Here is a 13,274-nt window from a genome sequence, read left to right on the forward strand (position 1 = left end):
CCCTTGCACAGTTTTCAATAAAAAAAAGCGTACCTGGCCACAAGTGATGCAAATTCATGACATGAAATGGAAGTCAAAACAGGAATGTAGTTGGTGAAAATTGCTCTCAATCTTTTCATCTATTAGCATGTGAGGGATAATTGGTCACCTGCCATCTCGTACTAAGATCACATCTACGTGATGCCAAACAGGCAAGAAAGAGTGTTAAACACTCGCAATGGCAACTAGTGCGCTGACTGATGCTCCCACGTTTAAATGCACATTGGACGGGGAATTACGGTCACTTTAGCTCGGTGGTAGAGCATTGGACACGTTATTTGAAAGTCGCAGGTTCGAATCCTGTCCACGGCAAGTTATCTTTTTGTCCACTTTTCTTTCTTCACATTTACATTTTACAATTGCTTCCCAAACTTGGACGATCTGCTCGAAGGGAATCCTGGTGGGATGCGAAGCAGCAGCATCGCGCACGGGTGGCACCACGGGTTGAATGGGACTAACGCAGGTGCTGCAGTGAGCGCTGGAAGATTCGTTCGAAGCGATGGTTGGCGTAGGTCTTGTAGGTGACACGTACAGATATGTTTCAATGCGTAAGTTAGGTGCGCATCAGGTTTATTGCACGCGAACCGACGAGTCAGCGGTGTAGCGAGCGGCGGTCGCAACAGGTGTTGCAGGCGAAGGAGAGAGTGATGTCAGCGCACACTGCGAGGGGAGTGTGACGTCGACACGCATCAATGGTGTGACCTACTTAGCACCATGCCAACACCTGCGGCACGTTTGTATGGAGGGACAGCATTTCACTGGCTTGTCGGAAAGGTGCTTCACATCTAATAACATCCGCTATACTTTACCTGGTAATATTGTCTGTTCTCATTTATATTGTGTCTAACAAAGGAAATGAGCCCTTAAATTAACATTTTTCTTTATTAATAGTGAGGGTTTCGTTTTAGCAGACTTGATGCCTTGAGGAATAATTGGTCAGCTGCCATCTCGTAATAGTATCATGTACTACATGACGCCAAATAGGCAAGAAATAGTGTTCCACACTCGCCATGATGGAAACAGGTGACGCTGATTGATGCTCCCACGTTTAAATGCACATATATACCCTATGCAGTGGATGGGGGGATGACAGTTACTGTAGCTCAGTGGTAGAGCAAAGATCGTTGGTTTAGACCCTGCTGGTGGCAAGTTATCTTTTCATCTACTTTTTTTTCTTCACCTTTGCATCACTATTACTTCCAATACCATCCCCTATACTTTGCCTGGCATTTTGTCTATTAGTTCTCATTACTGTGTGTCTAACAAAAGAAAAGGACCCATTGAATTTACACTTTCCTTCATTCAGTAGCAACTATGATCAGTTCTAGCACACTTTTTTCACTTAGTTTCTATCAGTAGACTAAGCGTCAGGCTGTTCATATGCACTTACTTGTCTATGATTATATTATTTGTGCAGTAATTATAGAAAGACCAGATCAGACTTTGCAATTAACTCTGCCAAGACAGGAATGAAACTGAACACAGTAAATTACAAAAAGATACCTTTTACAATTCAGCACATGTCAGACAGAAAGTGCAGTGTGTCAAATATTTGGGCAATTCTTGCGCTAAGCTTATAGTGAAAGCCTGACTAAATTATTATTGTTTATAATATCAGTCCACTGGTATAGTGCATTACGGTGAAGAAGAAATGGCTAAGCAGACTGACACAAGAGAGGAGAGTGCTAACTTTCAAGTAAGCTTTATTTGCAAATCGGATCAAATATGTACACTTGCATAAGCACACAAAGAACACCCAAACATATTGCCAACATTAGGCACCATCACTGCAGCGTCACATACCAAAAATTCATGGACGGTTCACCTGATTACGGAAGGACCCTTCATGTTCAGATAAAACCAAGGAAAGGGCACTGATACATGTAATTATTTCTCAAGTAATTTGTGCTGGTTGTATTCCAATGTGTCCCTGGATTGCTTTGTGCACATAGTAATGGTGATCTTTTAGCCTTTCATTAAGGCAGCGCCCTGTTTGGCCAATATACCTCTTACCAACCCAGTTTCAAAAAAATTGAAATTGGAAAATTTACACTTGGTTTCAATTGATCTTATTTGTGAATTTAAACACAATTAGGTCAATTGGGTCAAATGGTACAATAGTGAACATCGCATCTACTGCCGCTGAAAACGCATGGAGGGGCTTTACCCATGCATTTCGATGGTTGCGGCATTGGGCTGCCTTCACCCGAAAAGTATGTGGAGCACCACATTGAAGCACACAAATTCGCCGCCGAGTACGTCCAGCAGGCCTTCCACAACGCTAAAGGTGAGTACCCATGCTGCTTTCAGTTGACAGTTGTTGGAAAAAATTATGTCACTGCATTTTTATTGTTTTCTTGTGCATCTGTTACAGATCATGGTCGCTTTCACGTAAGTACAGACGCTTGAATGCCCCATAGTACGCACTGAAGCGGCTTGATTGCCACCAGCACGGCATAGCTTTGGATTCTGTTGCCGAGATATTAATCATACATGCCAATGCGCCACCGCCTGGCTATGCCACGGCACTGAATGACCATAGAAGCTTGCCTGAAAAAGCAACTGAAACAAGCCAGGCATTGCAAGTTGTGCTAAGCATTGCGAAGCTGGACGTAGCAACGACGACGTCAAGCTCAGAATTATTCACAGCAAGAACTGAGTCTGTCAAACAGCAATAGCGGATTGTCAAGTGTCCGAGAAGGGGAATAGTAAGTTCTTTTAGCCAGTCACCCTGCTTGATAAGACAGCTGTCTTTGCTTGGCGCAAGTGGCAGCAAAAAAGAAAACTGACCAATTTGATGAACAAGCTAACAAGAAATTCAAGCGTCACATAAGATTCTAGTCCACACAAAAAAAAAGTAGACTACCCCAACCATCATCAAGTCTTTTAAGGCTTACCGAGTGTGAAAAGGGTGTTCTAAAATAGCAGCTCATGGACAGAAATCTGGAGTCTGCACAGATAATTATGTCAGCAGGGCATGACAAGAGCAAGCAGAAAAAGCCTCTAAAGTGGGAAAGTGCCCAACATAGGACTTATTAAACAAAATGTTTTAAGTGCTTTCCTATTAACAAGCTTGCCACATCAGGCATACACTGATGAACAGTGGTTTCCCTCCTTGGTTGTGGTTTGCAGCCATACATAGCAGTTAGATGTTACGTGTGCTAGAGCACGAGAGGTGCCTCCATCATGAGCTTGTTATATGAGCTGCTGGTAAGTGTTGAGTGGGAAGATACAAACGTACAATTTGTAGCTTTGGGTATGCAGCTATACATTACCCCTGGATGGTGAGTGAGGTGCCTCTGGGCTCAATGCGTGAGCTGCTGGTAAGTATTTCGATAAACAGTGTAAGGAAGTGCACTTGACAGTGTGCTTAGCTATGCGACATAGCTTCCAAGGTGTTTTGCTGCTTATGAATGCAAATAAAGTCCCTGTGGTTACACAGTTGGTGTGACAGTGTGTTACCAATTGTCGGTTTGATTCCAGCTAAAGCAACAGTATTTCAATGAAACCCAAGCTTGTGCACAGTAGCAGTATTAACAGTAACATGTGCACAGAAACCTGGAAAATACCACAAAAACTCTACGAGGAAGATAAGAACCTGTAAGTATGCAGTGGAATGAAAAATGCTAGGCATAATTTCAAGAGGTAAAAAAAGCAGAAAACTGGATCAGGGAACACATGAGTAGGCAGTATCCTAGTAGATATTTAACAAAGTGAACCTGGGTAATCAATGTCACGAGGGCAGCTTGTTAATTAGAGAGACAAAATGTGTATAGAGAGATGGGAAGAGCAACCAAATTCAGAAATTTTAAGGCTTAAAATAGAATCGGCTCGTGCAGACAGGGTGGGTTGGAGATCATGTTGGAGATCATTGGAGAGGCTTTCATCCTGCAATGATGATAAGATGGGCTCAAGATGGTGGGTTCGGTTAAGAAATAAAGATGTGCAGCTCAATTAATGTTTAGCTGCCTCTTTAAATTAACTTCTGCTCTTCAGATTCAAAAACAAGGAAGCACCTCCTGTGGTTAAAGCGTCTCCATATTTGGCTGCACCAAACACATATGTCATACTGATTTAAAACAACATGCAGAAGGCTTTGCATCACAATAAATGTTTATTTGGTTAATTTGTATTATTTATCATCTCTTGTGTACACCTGAGAATGTATAACAGTTAACAGTGCACTCATGCTTACTTATTTTGACCATTCCTGTTTTCATCGTTGTCAACCGTACTCATACCTACTTCTAACAAATGTAACAGAACGTCTCCTTCAACCACCATTATGTCTCATCGAGCCTCCAATTCTCTAGTAGAGTGTCTCGTTTGGACAAATGTAAATGTGTTAGTTAATTATTGATATTAATTAATATGCAAACATATGTTAAGCACAGTGAAGCCCTCTAATATATTATGTGTATCATAAATTAAGATAATATTTTTTTACATAACCTTGCAAATTATGAGTTCGCTATTGTAGTACAGTGCATATGGTGCTTGGCTGCTGAGCCACAAGTGACAGGTCGAACCCAGCTGCGGCAGTCACATTTCGATGGAGATGAAATGGTAGAGACTGTGTACGTGTAATGTCAGCACACATTAAAAAACCCAGAGAGTCAAAATTTGGGGATCCCTCTAGTACGGTGTGTCTCAGCCCACTCTGGTTGTAGCATGGAGAACCCCAGAAATTACGATTCTTTCTTGACAATGATACCACTGTCTCAACCAGAATGACAAGTACAATACATTCATGTTGGCACTAGACTGAGATTACTGATTGTCAAACATAAGTCACTCAACTGGTCTATCTGATACAACTGCTACTATAGTGAGTAATTAAGTTCAAAGTGTTTGACTTGTAAGTGCGCTGACCTGCCAATTTCTCACTTTTGATTTCTCATTTCAGATGTTGTGTTACTGATTGGAAAGGTGTTAAAAACATATAGATTTCATTAAGCTGTGAAGGGACCAAAATATGTGCTTGAACTGTTCAATGTACAATCAAAAGCTGGCCATAGCTTGATTTAGTAAAGGCATTCCGTTGACAATCAACAGCATTCTTTAATAAATACTTATTGTCAAAGCTTGACCTGCTTGTGTTTTTCTGTGTTGATAATACATGAACTTGTACACGCAGTTTCTGCACTACATTCATTATGGTAACACAATGCAGTTTGATTTAAAGCCACTAAGACGAGGGGCAAGACCTGTCAATTACGGTAGACCACAGTGACAAGATTGATATAGATTAGTTGTTTTACAAATGCATAGATTATTATTATTATTGTACCAGTACTTGTGCATTTTTTAGCTTCAAGATTCAATTTACAAAGGAGAGCTCGATTGACATCAACATTGATACAATGGCAGATCGTTTACTTGTAATGGTTGCACAATTAAAAGCATCATTTTATTAGTTTCTTGTGTTATATGCAATAATGTCAATTATTATTATAGTTTATCATCGAGTTTGGCATGTATTTTCTCCATACATGAAAGTGCGACGCTTTCTTTGCTCGTGGATATTCCTACTCGACACTGCTCGCCCACTACATCAGGTAAGGTCATTGATGAAGCGCGCTACGAAGCAACTTTCAATTAAACTTGTGCTTTGCATTAGTGTCACGCGCTACACTTTCGAACGAATTGATTTATTGTTCACTTGCGCTAGATACAGTCCAGCCAGTCCAGATCTGACAATTAATTTCCGATAATCGGAAAAGGATCATGAACGTATGCACTGAGATTTCAATTTAGAGCTTAGCTGTGAACGCGCTGTCAATGCACCAAGACGAGACTGAACTATACAACATTACTTGTGGCGTAATGCCAAAGATTCTTGAGCTACATACACTTGCTAATTATTAAGAAAGGGGTTGTCCTCGAAAGAGTACAAGCACCCTGGTCTTTGAAGACTGCCAATTTTGAGTAATTAGTGCCTGCCAGCAGCACACCAGTTAAGGGTGTGTTCTGTATGATAACTTTTTGAAAAAAAGCAGAACCAAATGTGCGGTAGAATTTGTCATAACCGAGCTGCAAGTGGGATTGAACTTTCAAGTGCATGTTTTCATTCGACTTTATTCACCCCTTTAAGATGCGACCTATGTATTGTCAGTAAGTGCGTCAGTTTATCTCAAGGGACTTACTGTTGCAACAAAAATAAAGTCACAAATGTTAAACTTCAATTGCCTTTATCCTGAAGTGTTTCATGTTCTGCTCGGGCTAGCATTATAGTGCCATTATTTTCTTTTTCAGTCATGTTCATTTTGAGTAAACATAATTTATAAAGCGGGACATCGAACATGGTACTGCTTTCAGCTAAGTGACTAAACTAAACAGTACACTGTAAAATGAAGTTACATGTAAACAGATTTATTGACTGGAAAGTTCAACTTATCTACTCTTCAATGTATGATGTTCTTTCTTAGCCACTAGTCGACACGACTAGCAAGTGATATACACAGCTGTGTAAACAATTTCAAAGAGTTGTAGAAAAAAAAAGAAGGTGCAGTGAGACAGAGTACAACTTCGCTAAGCTGCAGTTGTAATTGCCAGCACTGCAGGTTTACAGGCTGATCTATACATGCCTTGGATGGAGACCATGCTCGATAACGAATTCGGACATGACGATGTCAGATGGTGTACTGCTAATGATGATTAAGCCTAATTGGAATATAATCTCTCAACAGTGGTTGAGAAATTTATTTCTCTAACTTGTGTACAGTAAATAATTACAGTAGAGTAAATGTACTCGGTGTCAAGTGCCATCAAGATCGAAATGACAGTATGAGAGAAAGAGAAGGAAACGTTTATTTTGAAACAGTGCCCCGAGCAATGCCCGGTGTCACCCTGATGTGGGAGGGCTCCTTAGTCCAGGAACTCTCTGGCTTCTACTGCCCTCTTGGCCCTGGCGACGAGTTGTTGTTGGTCTGCTAGGTCTTCGAGGGCAAGCTTCGCCTCCCACGTTTCGGTTAGGTCTTTGTTCGTCTGTCTTGCTTCATTATCAGTCGTGTGTTGTTGCAGATTCCATCTGGTGATACACTGGCATGCAAGAACCAAGTGTGCCAGGGTGTCCGGTACGTTGCAAAACGGGCACATAGAGCTATATCTCGTTGGGTAGAGATGGTGCATTAGGGCCCCATGTGTGTATGTGTTGCTCTTCAGGTGTCTCAGTATTACGCTTTCCTCTTTGGTCAGTTTTGGGTGTGGTGGAAGGTATACTCGTCGCTCCAGCCTGTAATGCTGAAGTAATGACGAGTAGGTGTTTTGAACAACATACGTCTCTTCAACGACGGGTCGAATGTCCTGTGGGCAGGGGGCAGCCCGGCTGACGTGCTCGCGGACAGCGGCGTGGACCGCTTCATTTCCCTGCAGACCGTCGTGTCCTGGCACCCACAATATACAAGTGTATGGGAGTGGAGTGTTTCGCCGTTTCAAAATATTGATGGCAATGGCTGAGATACGGCCCTTAGCAAATTTCTGCAGGCGGCTTGTGAGTCGGTGAAAATCACCGCGGCATCTGTACATGTTGTGGTTGCTAGAGCGATTGCTGATTCTCCTGCGGCGTCTGAATTGAGTGCGTTGACCGTGGCCGACGCTGATTCTCGGCCTTGAGAATCTACGACGCTAACAGCGTACGCGTTTCTATGCGGATACTTGGCCCCGTCAGTGTAGCGGGTGTCCGGGTCTTGCTTGAACTTTCGTTGAATAACGTTAGCTCTAGCCTTGCGTCTACTTTTGTGCAAAGTAGGATGCATATTGCGTGGAATAGGTGCGATGGACAGCGACTCTCTAACGTACAGCGAGATGCGCTTTTTCCGGTCTGCATCGGTGATGAACGTGTCGCTGTAGTTGAGGTTCCGGAGCACCGACCTCTCCATGAGCGTCAGCTTGAGCCTCTCCAGCTGACTGTTCCTATTCGCTTCGATGAGCTCTTGCCACGTGTTGTGGATGCCTATCTTTAGGAGACGTGTGGTAGAGGCCATTGGCGGAAGTCCCAGGGCTACTTTAGTGGCCTTTCTTATCATGATATTAAGTTTTTCAATTTCAGTGGTTTTCAAATTCAGGTACGGCGTGCCATACGTAATGCGGCTGGTGAACAGAGCTTGCATTATACGTAGCGTGTCGTGCTCTGAGTCCGTTTCGTTGATTCGCGATCCTCTTGACGAGGTGCATGAGTTGCGATAGTGTCCATTGGAATCTCGGTAGGGTGGCAGCTCCCGATCCATCCTTGTAGATGTGAACTCCAAGCACTCGCAGGGTCTCGACTTTTGGAATTAAGGTCTCTTTCAGCGTTACGCTAGGGTCGGGCTCGTCGTATAGAGAAGATCTGCCTCTTGTCCCCGCTTTGAGTATGACACCCATAAAATACATTGTCCAGGAGGCCAACTTGTGGTTATACAGGTATTATTAGAGAAGGACGACATTACATTGTTCAATGGCCCCTAATTCACAGCACGCACTTTTTCAACCACACTCCAGCGTGGCATAAAACTGTTCTTTAATGCTTCTCGCTCAGCTTCTATCAATTAGACTTGTTGTGATATACAAATAGATGCATTCGCCTAAAGTGGACACTATGGGCTCACTTTGAGCTCAATGTTTGTGACATACAGCCTGACACTTACAAGCACCATGTGACTTTCTTGTTTGCAGTTGCCTGCCTTGGTGCAGTTGGCCTGCCAAGATTGTATCCCTTGCCAACTCATAAATGGCATTGTGTGTCGCTTCCATGTCTTCTATTGTTTTCTCTCAGCGTAAACTTTCTACGTTCATTTTGTCTGCACTACAACAGAAACGCCTCTTCTTCAGCACAGCCTATGTTAATTGCCTTCAAAGAAATTATGCTAACCCTTTAACCCGTTGATCAACAATATTGTAGACCCAAGGAAAAACCACTCCTCTTCAAAATCCACGCCTAATGTGAGCTTGTTCTGTTAAATTTAGCGGCAAAAGCGCATGTGCTCTTGATTTTAGCTACTAAATAAGACAACAGAGAGCGTTAGTTGATGCTTTGCTGACAAGAATGTAGCACGTGCAATTCGCTGACGTTCTCCGCCGATGACGGATTTCTGCCTCACGTTCCAAGAGCTCTAACACGGTAAGCAAATCGAGATTTTTCAAACACTTAGAAGGAGGTATGAGGAACTTGTGGTATAAATGTCATGGCGTTGTTTAGTTGAGACGCTGAGAAAGCAGCCCGTTATCGCGGTCCTCAATATTGTTGAGCTGCCAGGCAAGTGTTGCGGAACACCGCGCATGCTGTAGAATAGCATGACTACTCCACGCTTCAGGTCGTGCCCTTTTATCGTTGTAATTGTTAGATGCTGTAACATTTTCATCGCAAACAAAACCAGACAAGTTATTGCGTGTGTAGTCAGAGCCATGAATACCGAGTAGTTTTTCCCCATGAAAACTTTGTGCGAGAAATATGCTATGTTTCAAAGTGGAACGACGCGAGTGTATTTTCGTAGAACTCACTGATCTTATTTTTGCAGGAATGGATAAAGACATCTTCTATGGAAAGTGGTGCACAGACAATGTGCTAGAGTGAGTGACAGGTGGACAGACAGACGGAGGTACACACAGACAGATATACAGACAGCTACACAGGCACACAGACGGACGGACGGATGGAAGCAAGAACGAGCGGAGGAATGGGGGCACGGATGGACAGACGGCCGGACGGACGGAAGCAAGAACAATTGGAGGAACGGAAGAATGGAAGAACGAATGCACAGACAGACGAATGGAAGCACGGACAGACTAAATCACGGAAGCACGGACAGAGGGAAGCACAGACAGACGGAAGCATGGACAGGTGCAAGCAGGGACAGATGCTTCGCCCCACTCATCATCATTCACTCCGTGAATATGCTGTGATTTTTTTCGAACCCCGCCTATTTACCGTTAACTGGCAGATAAATAAAATTATTGACCTCCTCTAATTTTAGTTTTTCAAAAAACATCATGAAACTTGTTTTAGTGGTTCTGTGGTGGTTCTAAAGAAGAAATAAACCAGCAAAAAATTGTTTTCACTGCTTTTTCTTATGTTGCCAGTTAAAGGGTTAACAATCCCAGTGCTAGTGCCACTGGGCCTAGTTACATAAGCTTGCTCGATTGCCCAAAGTGTCCATACAGACCAGTTTCTATTACTTGTTGCTGCTGTAAACTGCTTAAACATGTGGTAGCTAAATATATAAACAAAATTTTAACACAGAAAAAAAATTTTAACATACCATCAACATGGTTTCTGTAAGGGATTATCCACAATCACTCAGCCTAAACAACTGTGCATGAGTTTTTGAGTGTATTGGACTTAGGGCAAATCGATGTGCCAGTTTTAGGTTTCTGTAAGGCACTCGATAAAATGCCCCATGGAAAATTGTGTCAAATACAGCAAATAGGGCTACTAAGGTTTATTGTCCAATAGATAACTGCTTACATCTGCAATTGTGTACAGTTTGTCGCGATAATACATTCACAGTGCTCGATGTTAGCTCAGGAGTTCCTCAGGGAAATGTCCTGGGTCTACTGTTTTTCCTAATCTATGTGAATGACTTGGTCGATGTCATGCCTCAGGATGTAAGCATTCGAATATTTGCAGACAAGTGTATTTTGTTCAAAAAAAATGTCATCTACGCCTGATCAAAATGTATTACAGACAGCTTTTATGGCCATTGATGACTGGTGTTGTAAGTGGAATATGGTGCTCAATTCTGAAAAAACTGTTCTCTTATGCGTTATGAGGAAAAAAACTTCCCATCGCTTTTATCTATACCCTTCATGGTAGTCCAATATTACAAGTAGATAAATATAAATATTTAGGTCTTACTCTCAGCAGCAACCTTACCTGGACAACAGACATAACAGGTACTTGCACAAAGGCACTTCATAATATACGGTTTCTGAAAAAGAAGTTAAAAAGTGCTCTTTTTAGCATAAAAATTTTGGCTTATAAAACCTTCATTCTGTCTAAATTAGAGTATGCTGCAGTCATATGGGACCCTTTTACAAGAAAAGATGTTATGCTTCTTGAAAAACTACAACGAAAGGCAGTTAGATTTATTTTCAACAAGTATCAAATACTTGACTCTCCTAGCATGTTAATGAAATTACATGAAATTCCTTTGTTAGAAACAATAAAGTTGAATCGTTTAATGTTTTTATACAAAATTATGTCAGGGAAAGTTGCCTTAACTGCACCTTGTTGTGTTCAGCTAGCCATTGCTAGGAATACCCGCCGCAAACATGATCGATCCTCGGCACCCATATTTGTACTAACTAATGCTTACAAATACAGTTATTTTCCCAGAACAGTTGATAACTTGAATTCACTACCTCATGAGATTTTTTCGGCAGACAGTTTTTCTATATTGCTTGAAAGTTATCTACTTGGTGATTAGAGTGTTGAAATATGTTAGAAATTTTGTTGCTGTTTCACAGACATGTGACCTTTGTTAGCGTATAGATACTTTTTTGTTTGCTGTTACGAATCACTTGATATTTCTTATGCCCCTCCTGCCTGGACCAAATGCTGGTCTACAGTATGCCTAAATAAAATAAGTAAATAAATATACTTTTGCCTCACAATGAAACTGTCCCATTCTCCGTGGCCTATCCAGATTTATGAACACTATGATGTGCTCTCTGCACTGAAAAAATAACTCATTTATAACTGCAGAGTTATGCAGAATGAGGGAAAGGTTATTAATGTGAAAATTGCCATTCAGTCCTGTCTCTTCCACAAAACTATGATGAAATCCATTTGGATTTCTTATAAACAGTTTTTAAGTTGTAAAAAATGTAGCATAGTTCACACTTAAAACCAGAGACCGACACATTTTTGGGGCGGTCGCTCAATCACGCTAGCCAGGTAATCACACTGCAGGGGTGAATTTAGTTGAAGCGCTTGGACAATGAATATGACAATTAAGTTTAATAAAAAGCACAGTTGGTAGCGCATCGAATACGTTATTCGAAGGTCGCAGGTTCAGTCCCTGCCCATGGCAAGTTATGTTTTCAGTTACCTTTCTTTATTCACATTTACACAACAATTACTTCTAATAAAATCCCCTATCCTTTCCTTGGCATGATTGTCCATTAGATCACATTAATACTGTGTCTAACAAAGAAAACGAGCCCTTGAGTGTTCACTTCTTTCCTTCATACAGTAGGTATAAGTAGCTTATAACTAGCTGCAAGTAACGCTGCTACAATGGGATCGTGTGCTGAAAGCTGAGGCATGTTTCCACAAAACTCATTTGCCACACTTAGTACTCATGTGCTTTGGCATTTTGACTTATTAGGGGCGAAGCTCCTCAAGCCGTGGGTCTGTCCCTCCTAGCTGATACGTGACTGCCAAGTTCGATGACTCACTCGGCAGGTGTGGACAGACGACCAGACAATTGACGGTTTACAAATAGAATCCTCCGAAGCTTCATCCACTCATCATTCACTTCCTGGATATGCTGAGATTTTTTTTGCACTACCCATTGCTAACCTTCTGGTTATTTCAGTTGTAAAGTAACAGCCCCGGAAAGATGTTGGTTGTAAGCTTGAGCCCAGGAACAGAACAAATTTTTTGTTGTCTTTCCTGAGAAATTAGTGTAGATTTTCTAGTAGCTAAGTGCTAAAACAGATGGACAGCTATTTTTCATTTTCAAATTGTTATTTACACAAGTGATTTATGTGAAGTGAACTGTGATGCCTGTAAACGTATCCAGATGAGCTGGGTTTGGAGAGTGTAGCCAAATAGAATGGTAGGAGCTCAAGAATAAGGAAAAAGCTAAGGCACGTGAACAATGTGGCACAGCACTGCGTGCCTTGGCTTTTTTCCTCCTGCTTTGAAATAATGAAGCAGTATCAATTAGCCCAGTTTATGGCACTCTAAAAAGTGTTTAGCTCTTTTTGATGCTCTACAGGCCTATCTGCAGGGCACATTGACAAGTAACAATAGAATAGAGGGCATGCCGAGACAGCAAAAATGTAATCACGATTCCTGCACGTGCACATCCAAGCATGCAGAGATCGCGTCCTGCATAAGTGGTGGTCTTTACAATAAATAAGATTTTGGGGCAATGAAGGTGTGAGGACATATGCAAATTTCTACATTTATTTGTTGTAATACAGAAACATTTGCCCTATGTCTAGTACGTATGAAAGAAAATTCATATTAAGTCTTGCTCTATGCCTTACTTCCTACGGAAAGACCCTGTGGCACAATCCTAATGATA

This window comes from Rhipicephalus microplus, chromosome X (genome assembly GCF_043290135.1).
Source record: "Rhipicephalus microplus isolate Deutch F79 chromosome X, USDA_Rmic, whole genome shotgun sequence".
Lineage (NCBI taxonomy): Eukaryota > Metazoa > Arthropoda > Arachnida > Ixodida > Ixodidae > Rhipicephalus > Rhipicephalus microplus.